This window comes from Rhinopithecus bieti, unplaced genomic scaffold (genome assembly GCF_001698545.2).
Source record: "Rhinopithecus bieti isolate Rb0 unplaced genomic scaffold, ASM169854v2 scaffold_23405, whole genome shotgun sequence".
Classification (NCBI taxonomy): Eukaryota; Metazoa; Chordata; class Mammalia; order Primates; family Cercopithecidae; genus Rhinopithecus; species Rhinopithecus bieti.
Window position 1 is genome coordinate 1,948,888 of NW_016811519.1, and position 23,893 is coordinate 1,972,780.

Genomic DNA, 23,893 nt, shown 5'->3' on the forward strand with positions numbered 1-23,893 from the left:
GGATATTGTCATCTGAAAATATGTTGACTCTGAGCTTTCCTGGGCTATGAATTATTGCAGTAATTAATGACAGAGCAAGAATGGTATTTCAGAGTCATAGAATCCAAAGCACACTTTTCTAATCTCTTACCCAGACTTGACTCTTGCCCCTGTACTTCCAGTTACTGCTGAGTTACCTTCTGGAAAGAGAAAGCTGGTGACCGCTTGCTCCTTGACAACCTCTTATTTAAGAATAACCCTTCTAATTGGAATGTTCTGTCTTGAGCTAACATCTACATCATAAAAAACTACCACTCTTTGGTTCCAGACCTACAGTGCAAAAATGTAAACTCCACCTGTTGCCTTTCCTTTGAATCAGCTCTTCACTGCTCAAGGTCAGCTATCATTTCTCCTGACCCTGTTCTTTTCTGGACATAACCTATCTAGTTCCTTCACCCACTTCCCATAGCACACCATTTACCATAGCACATGATTTTCAGAAAAATTCACGGCGTTATCTTCCCCAGACACTCCAATTTATCCATACCCCTTTTGATTTACATCACCAAAAATAAACATAAGAATATGGGTATGTTCAAAATAAAAATAAAACTCATTACAGTTCTAATTTACTGTAGTTGGAAACTGCGTCTATATGGTTAATATAAGAGCTAATTCCCTCTTTTTCTCTCTCTCTCTCACAACAGCTTCATCAGATTTGTTTAGGGTTAAATTTATAGGTTAACACTAGAATAGAAGCTCTATGAAGGCAGAAGTTCTGGTCTGTTTTGTTGACCCTCTCTCTCCATCTTCAACACTGAGCACATAGTAGGCACTCAACTCAATAAATAAATATTTAGAAATGAGTATAGGAATAAATCAGTCCATTAAAGCTGCTGGATCTTTGCTTATCTGTATTTTTGACAAGTCAGAGCCCTTCCATTCTGTATTCATGAAACTAATTTTTAAAATACAAAAACCTTATAGGGCTTTATAACTATTGAATATTGTCTTGTTGGTTTAGATTGAGTGTTTCCAACAGCTAAAACTATACCAACAGGTATACACATGAAGGTGTATGTATAAAAGGGGCTATAAAGTAACAACCCTAGTTAGCCTATGAGACTTAATGGACACAGTCATTTTGTCACTGTCATACCCCATAGTTTCAACCACAAAGTAAACATCTCTGTAGGTCAATCATTTCACTTTTAATCCTGCTGCAATTAGTTATTTCATTTACTCTTCAAAATAGTACTTACCATTTCCTACATGCAGCAACTGAGGCATAGTAAGATTAATAACCTGCTGTGGGTCACATGAAAAGGAAATTCCAGGGCCAGGATTCAAAATCAGATACTTCAGAATTCAAACCCTATATTTCTTTCACTATTTCATGCATTTCTTTTTAGAAAATTGAAAGATAACATGAAAGGAAAAAAATGACAAGAAATTTCTAAAGAGAAACCCTCTGGAGTAATGTATTTGCTCTAATAAAGAGAAGTACAGGCCATGGTGACTCACATACTTTAGGAGGCCGAGGCAGGTGGATCACTTGCAGTCAGGAGTTCAAGACCAACCTGGCCAACATGGTGAAACCCCATGTCTACTAAAAATACAAAAAGCAGCATGTAGTGGCACATGCCTGTAGTCCCAGCTACTTGGGAGGCTGAGGCAGGAGAATCGCCTGAACCTGGGAGACAGAGGTTGCAGTGAGCAGAGATTGTGCCAGTGCACTCCAGCCTGGGTGACAGAGTGAGAATCCATCTCAAAAAAAAAAAAAAAAAGTACAATTTCCCAGAGAGTTTATTATAATTGCCCACTAAACAAACATTTTCCCTGAGGTAATTCCCCTCCTCTGATCCAGTCTCAAACAAAAATAATAACACAAATTTCAACTTCAAAATTTAAGTCAAATTTTGGATTTTCATAACTATGGCTGCAGAAATTGATGAAATAAAAAACTATAAAAAGATTCCAGAGAGGAGAAACAAGATACCAATTATGGACTGCATGTGAATAAATTGTGTTTCCACAATGACAAATCAACTACTCAGTTCAACTTAAAAAAAAAAAAAAGTGACTGGAAAATAACATTCAGCCTATCTAGTTGATTGGTGGGAATGGGTCAAAATAGAATAGTGACTAATTGAATTGGTTTAAATTTTTGACTATTTTGGTGGATGTCACATAGAGTGAACAGGCAAGACAAATGTTTGTTTCACCTACTGGGCTTCAGGAAGTAATGCCCCAGGTGATCAAAGATTACGGCAACTTTGATCAATGAATTGTAGAATTGGCAATTTGGTGAAAATATTCCTTTCAAATAGAATAACTAAGATTCTACTGTGAGGAACTAGATAATCACCTCTTTGAATAATAGCATTATGAACACACACTGTACCAATTTTTTAAACTACCATGAAAATTTACTTTCGTATTAAATAAGAGCACATAATGGTCCATCTTCATTTGTAACAAAGCTGCGGATGCTAAATTCATTTTATTACTTGCTCAATTACAAAATAAATAAGTGACTCATGGAAATCACTTATTAGATCTAACAATGAAAACCAAAGATCTTATTTTCTCTATGGGCTTAACCTGACCCTCTGGTTTTTATGAATAGGAATTTTCTATGCCTTTATCTGTTGTTGGCACCTCAGAAAATGCTTCTCAGAGAAATTTAACTGTAACTTTCTCTAAAATCCTACATTTGTTTCATTTCTAAGGTCACAGAACAAATCAAGTTAATTAAATGTATTTCTTTGAATTAAACATAGCAGATACTTACTATGTCTTCCATAAATACTTCCTCTCTTATAAATCTCAGAGTATAAATGAGTGTACATGTCTATTAATCTATTAGCTAATAATTAACTTATCCAGCAATCTTTTATTGACCACCCTCTATGTGTCAAACATTGTGCTAGACCATTGAGATCTGAGGAAATAAGGCACAATTCTTTCCCCACGTAGCTATAGTCTAGTGGGGAAGTCATAAAAATGAGCATAAAATTTTAACACAGTGAAGTAAAAGTAGTATCACAGAGAATTGGGTTCCTGATGTCACCATCACCCGAAAAAACACCTATCACACAACAGACATTCAATATATATTTGTTGACTGGCTGTATAATTGAATGAGTTACATTTGCACTAGGAAAACAGAGGTGCACCTCCATCAGTCTAGGGGTCCTGTACTGGGGACTGGAGTGAGGGACAAGGAGGTGATGTTTGATCTTACTTGTAGTTGTCTCCAGAATATTCTGACTTTATTCAGCATGAGAGGGGAGGATAAGGGTCAAGGGAGGGAGAGAGAGGGGGAAAGAGAGAGAAGGAGAGAATGTAGAGCTCGGTTGTCCATCTAAGGGAATTTTATTATAAGGTGATTTCTCCTACCAGGCAGACTCTTTGTCTCAACCTCAGAGGAAAGAGGTTATTTTTATGCTAATTACATTGAGGCCCTAAAATATAAAGTGACGTATTTGGACTTCTAAGTGGCTGACGGCAGAACCTGGCCTGCAAGTTCAGTATATAGTCCACTACGCCATATCCCATACAACAAATTAATGAAAAAGCTTTTTATACTTGAAGGCAGACTTCAACAGATTTCAATAACATTAAATTAAAGGTTTGACTTAAGACATCAACAGATCAGAGGAACTCAAGTATCAGCTGTATGCCTATGGTGAAATCTTTATAAATAAATTGATAATGCTCCCTTTCCAGAGCTCAATCTTTTATTATTCCATTCTAACTAGAATGCAGGGAAGAATGAAAGCAGTAACACAGAGAGCTGTTGAAGCAAAGTAACAACGGTCTTCTGGTTAAAATCCTAGTCAAAGGACAAACTTTCTGAGAACTCATTTTACTATAAAAACTCAAGAAAATTAAGCCAGTGAGTCTAGATTTCCTCCATTTATGCTGTCTTCCACAATGATGAATCTAGTAAAAAGGGAAGCTGAATTCTGTCTAAATATTTGTCTTCCTTTAAAGCTGCCTCAGAATAAATTAAGCCTTTCTGCCTAAACCTCCAAGATTACAGTAAAAAGCAGAAGCAATATTGTAATTCTTGACTGTCTAGTTTCCACCCTACTACATTAGTACTTTCAGACGTTTGTATTTTGGCCTCCTGTCCTTCTGTTAAACTCCTGGATTAATCTCCTACTCTGGGTAAATTAATCAATAGATTTCCTCTACTGCTCTGAAGTTACTCAATGATGCTAAAAAACAAACAAACAAACAAACAAACAAACAAACAAAAAAGTTACACCCTGGGCAGACTGATGCCAGTATAAGGGGATGGTTTCCAGTCTTAACTTGGCATCTCACTGCTTCTCAGAAACTCCTTCACTTGCATCTGCTCAGCTCCCTGTCCTAGTCTTCAAACCAGCTATTACAAATCTCTACATTCTCCTTCTGTCCACTCTCAGCTGACCACCTTGTCTCCTCCTTCCGAAAGAATAAAAGACCCCAGGAGGAGGAAATCTCATTTTACCAGTTGACAATCATGCTTAGCTTCTTTCCTCCAGTCTTGGAGGAGGGAGGTATACATTTTTCTTTCCACAGCACTAGCTTGCACTCTCTTCCACCTCCCCCAGGAGTTGCTTCATTAGTGTTTCTCTTCTTTTCTTTCATTATAAACATCTTTTCCTTCTAATGTGCTCAACTCTCTCACTTTCTTGAAAGCCTTCCTTTGATCATATCACTTCTTATAGATAATATCTTATTTCCCTTCTTACCATTGCTGCCTTTGAACTTTCTCAAGTCATATTCATTAATCTATCCGTTATAACTTACATTCCCACTAATTCATTCTTTCTGAGGTAATCATAAACATTTTTTCCAACAAAAGTCTGATACTACTCCAACCTGTCTTTATGCTACTTGGCAACTTTGTGAAATTTGATACCACTGAGTTTCTTCTGCTCAAAACCATGTTTGCCTTCGTTTCCATAGGGCCACTCTGGTCTGAGTGTCTCTTGCTTCAGTTTGTCTCTTTTGACAGGCTCTTCCATTCTATACCTCCTTTTAATGTGAGCTGGCTTGCCAAGTGCCCAGCTGTGATGTTCTTCCATGCTTTCATTCATTCTTCCAGGTTAGATGTTGAGAAAAAAGAAGTTCTACAGCCTCACAAATACTACTTCCTACATTCAACACTCGTCTATCTCAAGACATACAAAATGAGAATGAAACAGTCACAGCCTTTTGAGTTCCATGTTCGTATTACTAACCTCTGGAGATCTCCACCAGGATTTCTTAGAGGCATTTTAAACAATATTTATCTCCCTCTCTAGCCCCATTAAATTGGCCTACTTCTGGTATAAGTCATAGTGGCACTATCATCCATTGTGGTACTTTCAACCAGAACATTCACTGCAGTCATTAACTTCTCCCTCGCTCTGCTCCATCTCATTCAACTGGTCACTAACATCTGCGGATACTAACTCAAAAATGTTTATTGAATCTAGCCTGTCTTCCTCATTCTCATTATTATGCCTAAAATCACCGCATTATTTTGGGGGCTGGAAAATAATGAAATCTTTCTAACAGTTCCTCTCTTCTTTCTGCCCATGCCAGTATGTATATTTGTCTATGGTTGGCAGAGTTAGCCATCTTAAAAAAAAAAAAAAAAAAAAACAAAACCCACAATAACAACACAGCATTTCAAATCATAAGGCTGTTTAAAAAGCAGACATGTAATCATATACCTTGGTCAGCTATTACCTACAGGGTTAAAAATCCAGATTTCTTTGCTTTATATTCAAAGTTCATCACCACCTGGTCTCATTACGTTTTTCTAACTCCTTATTTACCTCCTTTTCCTCACATGCATGTACACTCAGAGCTCTATCATATTGAAATTCCCAACATAACTGTGGCATACTTTTGCAGGTGTTATTTTCTCTGCTTAGAATGATTCATCTGGCTGGGCGCAGTGGTTCATGCCTGTAATCCCAGCACTTTGGGAGGCTGAGGTGGGCGGATCATGAGGTCAGGAGTTCAAGACCAGGCTGGCCAACATAGTTAAACCCCGTCTCTACTAAAAATACAAAAATTAGCTGGGAGTGGTGGTGCGTGCCTGTAATCCCAGCTACTCAGGAGGCTGAGGCAGGAGAATCGCTTGAACAGAGGAGGCAGAGGTTGCGGTGAGCAGAGATTGTGCCATTGCACTCCACCCTGGGTGACAGAGCAAGACTACATATCAAAACAAAAACAAAAACAAAAAATAAAAAAGATTCCCCTAATGTCTTCAATCTGCATGCTTCAGCAATCAGCTTAAATGTCATCTTTTTTAAATGACACATTTCCCATTTACCGCATAGGGATTTACTGACACTAAATTTTCTCTACTTTGTCTGGCAATTTATTGATTTTTCCTCTCATCCCAACTTGACAATGTCCTAAAAGACAGATAATTTATCTCATTCATCTCTATATTTGAGCCTAGCACAGTGCCTGGAATGTAAGAGTTTATCAGTTCATATTGACTAATATTTTTGATAAGTATTTTATATTAATAGCTGAAAAATAAGTATGGAATTTCACATAGGAAAAGCAGCTCACCATTATTTTAATTTCAATATGTCTTTCATGTTAAATACAGATTAGTTTTATGAATTAGATAAATCAGTCATAAAAGAAGTAGGGTTTTGAGCCATTCTATAAAGTTTTAATTATGTTATAAATTTGGACAGTTAAAAGATAGCTTGATAGCTAATAAACGCCTTTTAATTGTACTATAATAGAAAATCTAATGTGGTCATGAATGTTTATATTTTCAATCTACCTATCTGGTTTATATATTAAAAGTGTAATGTGTCATTACATGTACTTACAATAGTTATAATGACTGCTTTTATTAAAATATATGAGTTTTTAGAATAATTCATTGACCTCATTTATACAGAAGTCAATAAATATTTTAAATGTTCACACATGCATGTATTACATTTATTGCATATTTATCCTCTTGGCAGTGTATAAGATAATAAACTGGTTTTCAGGTATTAAGATCTGACCATACTTTCTTTCCACCCCATCTGAAAATGTACAAATTGAAATTTTGAATTTTTTTCGTAACAAGAATTTTATAAGTTGACATCTTAAATTCATTTTAAGCACTCTGTCATGGCAGTTATATCAAAAGTTAAACTCAGTTCTAAAATTGTATTTGGATTATATTGAAAGCTGTGGAAAAATAAAGTGATCTTAGTAAAACAGAAGCCACCTGTGTACTATCCACACTATTATTAATATGCAATAGCAAATAAATACATTTTGTGAGTTAATGGATAAGAATGACTGAAGCTAGTAAAACATGTAATACATGGCTTTGCCACCATTTATATTTATGGTTTGCATGAAAGAAACCACTTGTGATTCACAGTGAGAATTCATTACTGCAGAAGGCAAATGTTACTCAGTTTTCACTGTCAACCTGTTCAGTCTTTGTTGTCAGAACCAAGCATCTGCCAGTGCACTACCATGCCAGAGATCTAAACAGAGCCCTATGCTGCTGTCAATTTTTGCTTAAAGTTTTGTCAAAACCCAAATTCTTTTCAAGCAGTCACTCATTTGATGAGGCTGGCATTCATCATTGATTACCCAGACATTCTTAAATCAGAACTGTTCTGATGCTCCTTTGTGATTCTGTAAGCATAATGAGTTAACTATTAATATTTTTCTAATTGCTGTTGCAAGTGCCTTAAGAACAACCATTATATTGATTTTGTTTTAGTCACTTCTGAATAAGTTGCATGCCAGACACTAAATTTCACTTATTTTAAAGTATAAATCCCAGACAGAAAATAAAATCAAATATTTTCAATTAAAATCTTTCATAAGCCATGACTAGCAAAGTGAAATAAAAGTGAACATAACATGAAGATTAAAATGAGAGACTCTCTAATAGGGATGACCAAGGTTTCCAGGAAGATAATCCTTTTTATATTATTTCCTTTACTATTTCCTTCTCTAATCAGACAGAGAAAGTCCAACCGTCATTTTCTATGTGTCGAAAGGCTAGAACTCAGTAGAGCAATGCACAAGGAGAAATCACTCATTTTCCCTATCCTCATATCCTTGATATAAAACAAACTGAAGTCTGAAACCATATGCATTAGGATAGCCAAGGTATAGTGAAAATAAATATTTAAAATAAATGTAAGTGATCCCTTTAGGCAAATCTAACTTTTCTAGGAACTCCTTTTTTCTTCATGTTCACAAAAATAAATACAATTCTCAGAATCCCTCTTTATTGGTAATACAAAAGCTGAAAAGTAAAAGGTAAGGTTTTATGGTATCATACTCTTTACATGTGAAGATCATTGAGCTGAGAATGCTTTTAAGACAATATTGTAATATTATGATGAAAATACTGACATAAAATAAGAAACGCATTTTAGGAAACCTAGTATTTAAGATTTAGATGAAACCTATTCATTAAAATGTGTGCATCTGTGCATTCTTTTTTTTTTTTTTTTTTTGAAATGAAGCCTTACTCTGTCACCCAGGTTGGAGCGCACTGAAGCAATCTCTCCTCTCTGCAACCTCCGCCTCCCAGGTTCGAGTGATTTTCCTGCCTCAGCCTCCCAAGTATCTGGGACTACAGGTGTGTGCTACCAGGCCTGGCTCATTTTTGTATTTTCAGTAGAAATGGGGGTTTGTCATGTTGGCCAGACTGGTCTCCAAGTCCTGACCTCAAGTGATCGGCCTGTCTCGGCCTCCCAGAGTGCCAGGGTTACAGGAGTGAGCCATCACTTGAGGCCAGGAGTTCGAGACCGCCTGGCTAACATAGTGAAAACCTATCTCTACTAAAAATACAAAAATTAGCAGGGCATGGTGGCACATGACTGAGAATCGCTCGAATCCGGGAGGCAGAGGTTGCAGTGAGACGAGATGGCACCATTGCTCTCCAGCCTGGGTGACACAATGAGACGCTGTCTCAGAAAAAAAGAAAAAAAAATGTTTTAATTGGTTTTTCTTAATAAATGAATGGTGACGTATATTTATCAAGCAGTGACTGTGAGCATCTTAAGATGCATTAGTCATTATCCATGTCCGAACTGCAGTATTCTAGATGGGAATAGAAAGTGTGTCTGTACAAAAATAAGATCTGAGATGGACTTTTTCCACTTTCTTTTTTTTTTTTTTTTTTTTTTTTTTTTTTTGAGACGGAGTCTCGCTCTGTCGCCCAGGCTGGAGTGCAGTGGCCGGCTCTCAGCTCACTGCAAGCTCCGCCTCCCGGGTTCACGCCATTCTCCTGCCTCAGCCTCCCGAGTAGCTGGGACTACAGGCGCCCGCCAGGTCGCCCGGCTAGCTTTTTGTATTTTTAGTAGAGACGGGGTTTCACCATGTTAGCCAGGATGGTCTTGATCTCCTGACCTCGTGATCCGCCCGTCTCGGCCTCCCAAAGTGCTGGGATTACAGGCTTGAGCCACCGCGCCCGGCCCTTTTTCCACTTTCTTGAGGCATGCAGGGATTTGCTCCCTTCACACTTTAGCTGACATTTACTGTAGCATTGGCATTTATTAATGACTCCAAGTTTGGGTGGATTCACCAATGTCTAATCTGCAGCCAGACATCATGAGGAGGCCTATTTGGCTCACTTGGGGAACTTTTCCCATTGTGAATCATTATCTTTTTTCTCTGTGGACTTCGTCTGGTTTGCCAGTTAGCAGTGCATGGTTACAGTCATTAGTCCTCAAAGTGCTTATTTTTTTTTTAGAAGCATCCCACCTTTTCTTTTCCTGGAATTAAAAAAAAAAAAAAAAAAAAAAAAAAACAGTAATAGAAAGGGAGTGTTTCTAAAATTCTCTAATCTCCCTATAATTTACCTACTTTAATTTTTTCAAACAAAAGTCTCCATGTGGTCAAAGTTCACGCAGCTAAAATTGAGTCAGTATAAGCTGTCATTTAAAAAAATTAAATACTATTTAGGTGTGCCTTTTATTGCAGATCCTGGCAGGCAAGGCTAATGTCCTATTTAAAAGTTGAGAGCCTGTTAACTCCTGATGAATTTTGTTATAGGAGAAGGAAATTAAAATAATCACCAGATGCTAAGTTTTTGAAACTAGAAGGAAGCTGCTGGCAATCAATATGGTAAAGACAGGCAGTGGAGAGATATGGAAAGCATAAACAAAATTTGCTTTTAGCCACACCAACTTTTAGCTATTGCCCAGACACAAGGAACATGACACGGAGAAGCAGAGAAACAACATGAAAAGATTCCATGGAAACAGGTGCTCTATCAGGACTAAGACTCCCAAGAAAATAGGTCATGAATAAAAAGAGCCCAAGGAGGTCACATTGTACAAAAATATCAATATAAGTGTTTACCATTACTACATTTAGAACTCTTACAAAAATATCAATATAAGTGTTTACCATTACTACATTTAGAACTCTTATTTATTTTTCCTTATCTGGGCTAGATGTCAACTATTTTGTGAAGCACTTCCTGACTTGACAGCCAGAGCTTGTCAGTTCTGCATTCATAGAGCCCCCACAGTGGCTCACGCCTGGAATCCCAGCACTGTGGGAGGCTCAGATGGGTGGATCGTTTGAGCCCAGAAATTTGAAACCAATCTAGGCACTTAGTGAGACCTCATCTCTATTAAAAATAAAAGAAAAATTAGTCAGGCATAGTGGCACGTGCTTGTTGTCTGAGCTACTCGGGAGGCTGAGGTGGGAGGACTGCTTGAGCTCAGAAGGTGGAGACTGCAGTGAGCTGTGATTGCACCATTATACTGCAGCCTGGTGGCAGAATGAGAATGTCTCAAAAAAAAATCATTTATTATAGCAGATGCTACAATATTTTCAATCTCTGCCTCTGTGTGCCTCCATAACCAAGGTGGAAACTTCTTGAGGGCAAAATTAAGTATTCAGAGTTTTATCTCCAAGATCTAGCAATCTCCCACAGGACCTGGTACATAAGTGTGCACTCCATAAATGAATAATCAGTGCATGAATTATTACATTAAATTTAAATAATAGATTTTACACCAAGACAAAGCATTGCTTAAGAACAAGAATGAAGGAGTTTCAGTTGAACTTCAGAACACTAAGGTCACCAATTTAATGGCCAAGAAAGGCTCCATTATAGGACAAACAAGGATTCTTTCTACTTTCTGCTGTTATTTTTACCTCACTGATTGCAGAAAAAGTCCTACATTGAAATGACTACAACACACATAATGCAATGATTGGTCCAAAGAGATCTTCTAATCTAGTACCTCTTCCTTGAAGTTAAAGTCCAATCATTACTAATCGTAACTCCTACTAATACTGACTTAGTGTGGCATTCCAAACAGCAGTAATGTGCTTTGAGAGGGTGGGCCAGGAAACAAGATAAACTAAGTTTTGTCTTGAAGTCTGGCATATAATATTACCAAATAAGCACAAAAATAGCAACTTTTGCATCGTCTATTTATTAAGACTTGTTCTCCCATCTATTTTCTGTGGATATTTCTCAAGGAATGGAGACAGGTACCTGCTATAGTCCCTGTTCTCCCCTGAATGACACTAACCAGCTATTTTTCATGGCCATTCTAAGATCTGCTTTGACAAATGCTGAAAAGGGGACCAATGCTGAGCTAACTTGCTCTGCCCAGCAAGGAGAGGGAAGTGACAAGCATTTCTATAGTGTCATTGTGGGAACTAACCAGAAATGTTTGCTTTTCTGGCTTTGTCATCCTGCACGTTTTAATTTCTGTAACCTGCTTGGATATAGTGGGTAAGAATGCTAATTAATCAACACAACAGTGAGTCTGTCCTCTGGAGAAAAAGTAATATACCTGCAATATAGTGGTATACCTATTTTATCAAATAAGCTAATTTACAATGGTCTACATTTCTCGGTTATGTAGGTTACAAGACAGTAGGCCTTCAAATACATATTCCACACAAAATTAATTTAATTCCTGTGGGTATATTGTTAAGACATTCCATTTAACTTTCCCTAGATAAAAAAGCACAAAAAGTAGGGGCAATGACTTTTAATGTTTAACTGTGTTTTAGTCTATTTCCTACCTGGGTATTATCCAAGGCCTTACTGGTAAATATTGAAATTAAATCCATGCCTACAAGACTTCTGCTAATGAATAAGGAAACCGACTTATCTTCAGCTAGGTCACATTCCACAGTCCTAGACAAGTGCTCCTCAAAGTCTCGTCTGTGGCTGGCTGCTGAGTCCAGCAGTTTTGTTACTGGTCCGCCACAAAATAGGCACAGACATTGTGAGCAATCATTTAGAAACACCTACAGCAAAGTGGCAGAGTAATTTTATGTTTGTTGAATCTAATAATAGAAAACTGAGTTTCTGTTTTCTATGTCTGGGTTTTAATTTTATTTTTCTAGTAATTCAATTGTATTCTATTTTATGAAAGTATCAATCCATAGTTGATTGTTAATTAAAAGAAAACTAAAAGAAAGATTCTTCCCAAGATTAGAAATACTCAGCAAGTTAGTGCAGTGGAGTGTTTAGGTCAGGCCGACCTGATTGGGATTGCAGCTCTTCCACATAGAGCTATGTGGACAAGTTACTGAAACACTCTGTGTCCCAACGGCTCTAGCTACAAAATGAACATCATAATATCTGCATCCCAGGATCCTGGGGGAAAATCCAATAAATATTGACTTTGGTGTCAGGCGACCCTCAGTTTCCTCAACTGTTAAGTGGATGTAATAATCCCAGTATCACTGAGTGGTTTAAGGATCAAATAACTTGGACAAAATCTGTAGTTCAGTGCCTATGCAATGTCTAGCAAAAACCTCAAGTCAGCAATCATTATTATTTGAAGTGTCTTATGCATAGTAGGTCCTCGATAAATATTAACTTGTATCATCCCTCATTTGTGTAGAGGATCCTGAAGCACTCGTGCCTCCTGATTTCAGTCCATGAATCATGGACTGATGCTCATGAATCCATGACTGATGTTCTCAAAAAGGATCTGAACCCTTTGAGAAACAGTTTGTGGATGTGACTCAAAGCAGCAGGACAGGCTGCTTCTGTTTACCAGCAGAAGTTTCTTCTCTTACATTTACATCTGAGAAAATTCTCCTCTCTGTGCTGAATTATATAATGCTGGGAGAAGGCAATTGACAGCCATATCATAGGAATGCACAGAATAATTCTTTCAGGTAATGGGGAAAATGTCAAAAGAGAGATCATCCTATCACTTCTTTCACAAATTATTAAACATGATATGTCTCTTCATGCCCATCTTTTAAAAAACATGTATGAGGGGCTAGTTGTAATAAGTAAAAATAAGACATAGGCCAGGCATGATGACTCATGCCTGTAATCCCAACACTTTGGGAGGCCACGGCAGGCAGATCTCCCAAGGTCAGGAGTTCAAAACCAGCCTGGTCAACATGGTAAAATCTTGTCTCTACAAAAATACAAAAATTAGCCAGGAGTGGTGTTGTACACCTGTAATCCCAACTACTCGGGAGGCTGGGGAAGGAGAATTGCTTGAACCTGGGAGGTGGAAGCTGCAGAGCTGCAGTAAGCCAAGACTGTGCCATTGCACTCCAGTCTGGGCAACAGAGTGAGACTCTGTCTCAAAAGAAAAAAAAAAAAAGAGAAAAAGAAAAGAAAAGAAGAAAACATAAAAACTTCTACATCATTTTAGAGTTTACAAAACACTTTGATCTGATTTGATTTTTACAATACTATGGGCAGAGTCTTCTATTTCTACCTCTGATAAACTCAGCTGAGAAATTAAATGGTTTTCTAAGCACACATTCCTAGTGAAGGCATACCTTAAACTTTAACGCGATCGTTCAAATCCCAAAACATGGGTACAGAAAATACAGGTGAAACAAGTTACATTTTAAAAAAGAATATTTCAGGAGAACACCTCAGAAAAATAGTCAGATATGTGAAATACTTTAAATTATGAATACAGATCTCTGAAAGAAATACAATGGACAACCAAGAATGAGAATATGGATGGGATGTGGGTAGAAAAAAAAAAAAACAATTGATGTATATCCAAAAATAAAGAATATTAGGAAAAAATGCTCAAAGGATTACAGTTGTGTTTAAGGTATAACTAGATATAAAACCCACAGATATAAATGGGAGAAAAGAAGAAAAAAATTGTAAAAGCTGACAGACATTCCTAAATGGCCCTAGGCTTAGAGACAGAGGCAGCCTTTGAGGATGTCAGACAAACCCCATAGAGAGCCCCAGCAGGCACCTTCAGCAGCAGAACTAACCTTACCTGTTGGCCCACTTAACCATTACCACTCTGAGGAGAGCTCCTGAAGGCAAGGGGTAGATCACACTGTCAAACAAATGTCTCCAGCTGCTACCGATGCCTGAAACCTCATCAACTTAGTATCTGACCCTTAATAAGAGGTCAGTGACCTTCACAAGGGCAGCACCTCAAATGTTCTCAGTCATCTAGATCTAGATCTTTGTGTGGATGAATTTCAGGTCCTTATTGAAAGGAGGTCTTAGCAGTAGAGAAAAACAGACAGAGCAAATAAGGAGAGAGTGAGTGTACCTTCTCAAGAAAGGCTGGTAATGCTGACGGAAGGTACTGCCTTTTCACGTTTTTCCCAGTTTCTGTAGTTACCATGATCGCCTGACACAGTTTTCTTTAATATTTTTATTAGGTAATTTTAGGCAACATTTTTTGAATCATAATGAATACAGAAAAATTGTATATAGAGGATATGTGTATACATGCAAAGACAGGCAATAAATAACAACAACATTAAAGATCATTGCTAAGACTCATCAACCTCTTAACGTAGGCTTTATATTCATTATCCTGTTTAATCTTTACAACCACTCTGGGAATGGGTATGATTACTTTCCTCATTTTGTAGGTGAAGAAGCGGGTTTAGACACTGTTTATACAGCTAATAAGTGGTAGAGTAGGAATACGAACCAGTCCAATTCTGGTTCAACCACCATATTTGTGCATCAAACTTGAGTGGTAATATTTTCATATTACCCACATTCATACATACATCAATATTCTAGATTCCTGTAGCAAGGAAGCCAAAGCCCCTTATTATTAAATCTTTTAAAAACAGTAAAATAATCATAACAGAATAGAGTGAATTTCTAAGCTACATCACAAAGCTTCCAATTAAAAATGGTTTTGCTTGAAACTTGCTTGGGGAAACACCCCTAGGCCCAAGGAGTCCTTGTTCTCTCCCCTCCTCTATTTGTATTATTACTTTGTTGAAAAATTTGGACCAGTATGCTCAGTAAATATGTGTGAGCAGGTATTTGACCTGAACCATGGATCATTGATCTTCATATTTAAAGACGTATCTGTTCAAGGGGTCTGTTAACTTTATGTTACATTAGAGAGAAATGGTACAGCCTTCTTTTGAGCTGTAAACTTATTAACATAGCATAGTGGACCCCTACAAACCACAGTAGCTGAACGGTGACTGCCTCCTTTCCCTTCTCCTCACCATGACAATTATGCTCTAATTCACACTGTATGTGTTTCTTTGATTAAAAAACAAAACACATTTTATTCTCTAGCATTTTTCATTTAACAAGTTAGAAAAAGAAATGCAAAAAAAAAAAAAAAAATCATCCTTGTGCCCTACCTCTCTAAATCTTATCCTCATTCATGACTATCTTGGGAAAGGGTTTTGAAAACCAGAAAGCACTAAACAAATGTAAAGGCCTCATATTATTAGACAACGAGGGGGTAATTTAGTGTACCAGAGTGCCATGGAGTTGCCCTGTTCAGTGTCTGAATGATTTTGGTGATATCCATGGCAGTGCTGCTATACTTAAACAGAGAAATGCATGGCAACTTTGAAATATTTTGAACTTATTGATCTTGAACCTCTCTTTAGAAAATAAATGAGTGTCCAAAATTCCTCATGGACCCAAAGGACATTTATAAATAGAAAATCTTTGTCAGGTTGAGGCCAAACTGGCTACAGAATTCGTCTAATTACTGAGACAGAGGGACCTCAAGCCCTTGAAAAGATCCTAGGTACAGTCATAACATGCACATGCCTTCATCTTTAATTATTCATATTTTTCTTGCTAAAACTTTGAAAATGTTATTTTACTTTTCCACTGTACTCTCTGTTAACTGTTGATCTAATCTGATAAGAAATATCTACAGGATGGTCATAGAATATAAAACCAGGCAAAGCAGGTTTATATTCCATGGTAAGATGGCGCATGTGCAGACTCTAGGGAAAGAAGAGGCTTTGTAAAATTTATTTCAATATATGAGTATGTGGGCACTAGCTGAGGAACTTTTTGATTCATTCATAAAATGAGTTATGATATTATCACTGTCATCTGACCCATCTCAGAACTTTAGTCTTCCTACTGCAACTGTGTATTGCATTCACCCATCCAAGATGACTCATAAAGTGATCTAAGCTTCCTTAAAAATGCATTCAATGTCAATGCAAACTGATAATATTCATCCCAATTTCACTGCTCCCAGGGGAAGTCCCCTCCAAAAAGACAATTCCACAGCCAATTACTATTCAGGGAACAGGGTTAATGCTTTTCCTCACTCTTTCTGTCCCCAAGCTTCATCCGCATGCACATGAGAAAAAGACATCCAACACAAGACAGTGACAAGCCAAAAGGTCAAGGATCAGCATAGTGATATGATAATGTGCTTTTTAATATTTGCTTAAGTGAGCTTCACAAAATACATAAGGAGGTTTATACTTACCACTTAGGACACAGTAATCAAATTAACAGAACACTGTGAAACCCATTCTCAATTTCTTGTTCTAGTAGGAGCAAATAATGACATGTAAAACTTTGTAAAACAAAATGTTTTGAGGTACTTCACGAAAATGTACATTTAATGGGATTTTTTTTTTACCCCAGATATTTAATTTTTAATAACCCAGGAGTTATTATTAAAAGTACTTGGAATTCTTCTACTACATTCTATTTTGGCAGTGGTAGAAAGTAGCCCCATAACATGCTGGAGAGAAGGGTACACCCATTTGGGTTGAAAAAAATCCACCATAGTTAATCCTCGAAAGTGAAATTTTTGCATCCTATAATCAGGAGTTGCTGGGCATTTGATTAAATACCCCAGGCATTTCATCCCCAACATACTTTCATTTCTCTCCCCAACTGGCAAACAAGAGAAATTAGACCAAGAACCTGAAGAAACAAAGTGTGTACTTTAATACAGAAATGCTTTTACCTGCCATCCTGCTGTGAATGAAATGGGCTGGGCTTTCAAAATGTTAGTCAGCTTAACTCCCAGTTGGTGGCACTGGGAAAATGTAGCCACTCAGTCTTATTGCTGTGTTTCTGTTCTTTAGCTGCCAACTGGAATACAATAGAGGATTCAAATGGAAACAAAAGGGAGATGGATCCAGAAAGAACCAGAAGGACGACAACAAAGCAAATCAAGAAAATGCTAAGGAGCCAAAGACACTCTGTTCCCCAAAGTCAGCATCCCAGACCCTCTTCACATTGAAGATAATTATGCTTCCATTAATTGCCACTTCCCCTCAGACAGTCATGATATTTACAAATCACAAATTATCTAGTAGATGCTTATCTTTGTGACATTTTAGGAAAATCATAAGATATGCTTAACCCAAAAAGAGAATGGCTATATCATGTTGCTCAAACATGGATAATATATCTTTTACATATTATGAGAGGTTTTAATATAGCATACAGGGTAGCAGTGTTGAACACACTGATATTTTTGGACTTGAAGACAGTGCCTCCATTCTGATGGATTACAGGATATACAGCATACATAGAGGGCTAGATATTTTAGTATCCTTATATTGCATCAACAGGTACCTGGAATTTTACTTATGTTCAGCTTCTCCATCATCTCGCCATTGTTTTTTGTACTTTTTTTCTTCTCATGCAGACATTATATTATTACAATAGTAGACACAAGGCTGCCACTTATCACACAATCCTCATGTCCTTTTTTAACTTCAGAACGTGTCAAAGTATGTATGCCATTGTCTTTGGTTTGTGTACATTTAAGAATTCACACATCAAAAGTCAAATTTTGTGCAGGGTTACAGATTAGCATGCTTTTCCCAGCCTCCCCCCCCACGTAAGAATAATGATGTACACAATTTATATTTTAATTTAAATATGCTGTATGGTGTATTGAGTCATATTTTTCTAAGATGCAAAGGATAGAAAAAAACAGTAAAAATAATGTGACTTACACATAAACAAAATATATTCAATAGCCTGGCTTTTAGGTCACAGTTTAAATAACTGTATATGAAGCTTTATATTATAGATTTCTATACCAAATGGAAAAATGAAAACTTTCATGGGGCTGGGATAGTCATAAGTACAATCATAGGAAATCACATCTTATGAGACATGATAAAATCTTACCTTATCAGATGTGACATCCAAAATGTTGCATTTTCCCTGTGATGTTATTAATAATGCAGGAGCATCCTTCTTATAGAGAATATCTTTTAGAGAATATTGTCTTTGGTAATAATCAGAGTCAGAGTATTAACTAGGTGATCCAAAGTTAGAGTGCAGATTGCAAACAACCGTTGTGGTTTCAGCCAGTCTGAAAGTTCAGAATAAGAAAAAAAAGTAAGAATTTTGACTGGTCAGCAGAAAGCAAAATCTAAAAAAAAACCTAAGATTTCTATATTACTGTGAATGTGCTAGCATTTTATATTTTAACTATCTTTTAATGTTATATTATTTATAGCGATGTGGTCTCTGCTACCCAGGCTGGAGTATAGTGGCACAATCATAGCTCACTGCAGCCTCAAACTCCTGGACTCAAGGGGTCCTCCCGCCTCAGCCTCCCAAGTAGCTGGGATTACAGGTGTGAGTCACCGCACCCGGCTTAATCTTCTTATAATCCATTTTTGATCCCACAAATTACTAAAACTCAAAGTATATCTATCCCAGACAAAGCAAGATGGTAATTTGTCAATTTTCTACGTTGAGGCCTAAATTATTTTCCTTAATCTTCTACTCTGCTCAAATTCATTATAAAAATGAACAATTTACCATCTCACTTCACATGAGGAAGACAATATTATAGAATGTGGATCCCAGGATAGAACAACCAAATGCTACCTGGGGACAGATGAACATGCGTGTGTGCATAACTTGAATTGTTCCGATTATTCTTTTGCTTATAAAACAATTTCTATATGAGCTCCAGAAGCCACTTTGAAGCAACATCCATTAGCATACAACATTTTCTACTTCTGGAAGGCAACTCACAAGAAATCTCTTACCTTATAGAGAGACAGAACAGCACAGGGCTCGTAACAGGATAAGGGATGTATAAAATGTTCTTCAGCTGACTTCCCATGGGATTTATATTTCCAAACCTAGGAACACCGTCTGCCTGCACGGATGGAATGCTAAGCAATGCAGTCAAACAACCAATATGTTATGTATAGTTCTTTAGCTTTAAGAAATCTAGAAGGAACTGTAAAATATGTAAACAAGCAAGTTTGTGTCTAAAAATTATAGCACAAATTAGCTAGAAAAATACATAGCTTAAATAAGGAAGGTTAGTGATGGGCTCATATCTGTAAGTGTGATTGCGATTATGCAGATAATATGCTTTTTCTTAGAAACTGACGGGTTGCTGCATTCTTGGTTATAGGTTTAAGAGAGAGACTCTTTTATATCGTATAATGCAAGTATTCCACGTGGAAATCATAGGATCTGAATTACAGATAAAATGTCAGTCAAGGAGTCCATTTTGGGGGGTTTACTTTTCAAAAGTATCCAAGAGGATAAAGAAAAGAATCTAAGAAAATAAATCAGAAAAATGCATATGTTGAAATTCTACTTACATTTTCTCATTTATTTGTTAGAAAAAAGTATCACTATTTTTTTTTACAGTACAGTTTCAAATCAGACTTATTTCCTGTCTAAATTTAGCCTCTGTTCATTGTGTCATATTTCTGCAGGCATGGGAAGGGAAATCAATGCCCCTACTCACCTTTGGGAGAATGTCACTGCCACGCCTCCATGGTTCTATGGGATCCAATAATCCTTGGCTCAGTATTGATTTTTCTATGACACCTGTAGAAACAGTCTCTCCTTCCTTTCTAACAAAATATAGCAACAAAAATTGTGTAGTTTCTGAATGAATTAAGCATAGATTATTAAGTACAACCTCATCCTGTAAAGAAATGTGGTTTGTATTTTTTAAAAAATGTTAACTTTGCTTGATTTTTCTGAGCCATTTAACAACTGTTTAAAGGTGATGTGAACATCTATTTGTAAAAATAATTTGAACATAACTTTCTTAGGTTTCTGGCAGCTAACTCCTATACGGTAAATAGTATTTATTCTTCTACGGAAATAGACAAATGGTAAAGCCTATCTGAGTTCAATTTCCAATTTTAAGATATCTCCAAAATCAAAATCTTTTGAATATAAAATCTACAATCATGCTTTTAAAATCTAAAGTTTTGATGAGATAGAGGACCTTCAAGGGAGTAAATAGGGTATATCAAATCCTAGGAGAGAAAATGGGTTAAATTTGGGGTGTATTTTGTAGCATTAAAAGAGTTGGAAAAACAGGCAAGAAGCATCAGCCTTTCTACTTTTCTTGACAAGCACAAATGTAAAAAAAAAAAAAAAGCCAAAAACGAATCTTGTTTGCAATATTCTTTACACACCTGATTTAAACCTCAAAGGTATTTGTTTCACCCTAAGCAGACTTCTTTGGGCATGTCTGATTGTATTTCCCCGCAGCCATTCTGTGCTGAGTGGAGTAACTACAGTTGGCAACCTATTCCATCACTCACTCCATCATCCTGAGAATCTGCAAAATAAAAATGCAGTGTTAAAAAAAAAAAAAAAAAAACAAGCAAACAACAACAACAAAAAACTTTATTTTACATTTGCTTTTCCCAGTAAAATCCTAGAAAAAATGCAGAGCAGCGTGTTTCCCACAATATATGTGACATCTTGGTTAAAAGTGACAGGACCCTGTTGCACTCTGGCAGGTTTAGTGTTAAGACCTGACAGATAAAAAATCTGCACAAACAACCTCCCTGCCACAGATATTTAAACTCATGTGAAAACTTTGATTTGATAGTCCCTTGATTAGCTTTTGCAACAGTGAATGCTACTGCCTTTTGAGTTCATTATAAATTATAGAATTCTTCACAGTACTGTCAATTTAAGCTCTCTTTTCACTAAAAGGCAGGCATTTTAACCACTCATCAAACCTGTGCACATTTTTGAGTTAAAGAATTAGATCAATCCAAACTCCAGTTCTCAAGGGAGAAGTTCCATTGTTTATCAGGCCATGTCTACACTGGCTGAGCAAAGCGCTCTGTTCAGAAGGAGAAGCGCCTTTGGCAGCTAGAGTCCACATAGCTGACCCATGGACGCTCGGGTGGAGTTTCTTCACCTAATTACACACTGCAATGAAATTACTGAACATTTGATGAAAATGACCCATGACAACAAAAGAGCATGACATAATTGTTGTTCTAATCTATTGACATGGTAGTCATTTAGAATGTAATTCAAAGAATCTATAAGAATGAGAAGATGCTTACACTTACAGCAGATGATGAATATGGGTACTGAAATACTTGATAACTCAACATTTGGTTTTACCCAAGTCATTCTTCCTAAACAAGACACTGGTGGCACAATTTTAAAATGCAATTTCAATACCTTTTCCTAACTGGTCCAGGTTAATCTCGCAATGCTAATCTTATATTAACAGAGAAATCTGCAGAGTTTAAATAATTTAAAAGATGATTTTGATCACACACACACACACACACACACACAAATGGGTTAAAAGGTAATCAACGTTTTGGAAGAAATATTTACATTTTTATGACTTGATCAGTTAAGATTTAGTAACATCTATGGGTGCATTCGATTCTGGTGACAATACCGTGCCCTCGACTCATCTTTTTTTTTTTTTTTTTTTTGAGACGGAGTCTCGCTCTGTCACCCAGGCTGGAGTGCTGTGGCCGGATCTCAGCTCACTGCAAGCTCCGCCTCCCGGGTTCACGCCATTCTCCTGCCTCAGCCTCCCGGGTGGCTGGGACTACAGGCCCCCCCCCGTCGCCCAGCTTTTTTTTTTTTTTTTTTTTTTTTTTTTTGTTTTTTTTTTTTTGGTAGTTTTTAGTAGAGACGGGGTTTCACCGTGTTAGCCAGGATGGTCTCGATCTCCTGACCTCGTGATCCGCCCATCTCGGCCTCCCAAAGTGCTGGGATTACAGGCTTGAGCCACCGCGCCCGGCCCTCGACTCATCTTGAACATTTTAGATAAAAAGTGGTTTAGCAGAAATGTTCTACTAACAGCCATGAAATTATAGGCTTTCCCTTCCATCCATCCAAACACACTCCACCCTGTGAAATAATAGAAACGACACTAATCACCTTTGGAATTTTGCCAGCCTTCCCCACAGGTGAGCTGCAGAGTTGGACCAAATTGCATTGGAGGAATGAAGCCTGTTTCACCCCTGTGAATGCTGTCAGAGGGCTTCAGAGTGCATGGATTTTGATTCATTGAAGAAAGCAGAAGCAAAGGTTTAACTGTGTGGAAATCTATCAGAACTGTTATCCATGAGGTACACTTACTTCTATCAATATCACCCCAAAATAAATTAATTAGGCCAAATGCAAACCCATTTTCCATAATCACTTGGACTTTGCAAATGGGAGTAGCTCATTACTTTTCTTTTTTTGCCAATCCCAACTTCAGATTTTCAAGATAAGTATTCAGTCACTCTGTTTCAGTTTGATAGTCATGCAATTTATACATCAAATCCCCTTTTGCTGGGTGCAAACTTCCGACCTCAGATGGAGTCATGACAACATCTGGCTGATCAATTTTTTAAAGTGTCACTCAAATTATAAAATAAAAGAAATCTAGTTGCTCTAATTGCCTTGTTTAGCAAAGTTCATCTAAGATCAGTTGAATTTTATATCTTCTTTTTCTATATGAAAGCCCTGAGAATGTCTAAATACAAATATAAATATAATTGTTGCCAAACATGTTTTAGTCACATATTGATGATAATGATGATGGTGGTGGTGGTGGTGGTGCTGGTGGTGGTGCTGGTGCTGGTAATGATAATGAAATAGCAAACATCCTTATGGTACTTGACTATGGGCCAGGTACTGTCCTAAATGCTTTGTGTATAGAAACTCATTTAATCCCCCAACAACCCTGTAAGACAGATGCTGTTAGCCCAATTTAACAGATGAGGAAACGGGATTACAGAGACAGCAAGTAACTTGCCCTGGATCACATAGTTAGTAAATGGTAGAGATGGATTTGAATCTGCTCAGTCTGGCTCCAGCGTCTGTACTTTCTTAGATGATGCCGTGTTTGGCCTAGCCACAGTGATGAAACTGGCATATCATTATGCATACAGATTTAAATTAAAAGGTGGTGTTTTTACATTGGCTCTTTCCTTCCTATATGAGTGGAATTAACATGCCGGGAACTAGGACTTTACTCTGTAAACTACTCTGTCCGTCCACCAGGCTCATTCTTCTATTTCTCACTCATTCATTCTTCTAAATCTCATTCAGGATTTTTACACCTTTACACCTTTCAACACTTACATTTTAAGATGTTTGTAAATGTGAAAAATGTCACATAAGAAAAGAACTGTAAGAATAAAAATGATTAAATTGGGTCTAAGAGTAGAGCTTGTACCTAAACGTAACCTCATGGGATCAGGTCTACTGAGGTCAAACCCTGATGTTACTTATTCCAGGTTAGATAAGCTGTTTTATTTCTCCATGACTTAGTTCCGTTATCTAAAATGGGAATGAAAATAGTACTATAGTTTAGTATTGTGAAGATTAAATAAAGTAATCCATATAAAATGCTTACCCCAGTGCATGACACATAGCAAGCATTTGATAAATATGAGCTATTGTTATTATTATATTTAGTTTATATAGACT

The 23,893-nt window shown here is 37.1% G+C and overlaps 1 long non-coding RNA gene across 1 annotated transcript; it reads left to right on the forward strand.

The window, feature by feature from the left end:
• The first annotated feature begins 304 nt into the window (after window positions 1-304).
• On the forward strand, window positions 305-22,461 carry LOC108543466 (uncharacterized). The gene is made up of 3 exons (XR_001889577.1): window positions 305-374; window positions 17,281-17,409; window positions 22,369-22,461. It is a non-coding gene; the product is annotated as an uncharacterized LOC108543466 (long non-coding RNA).
• Window positions 22,462-23,893: the final 1,432 nt, after the last annotated feature.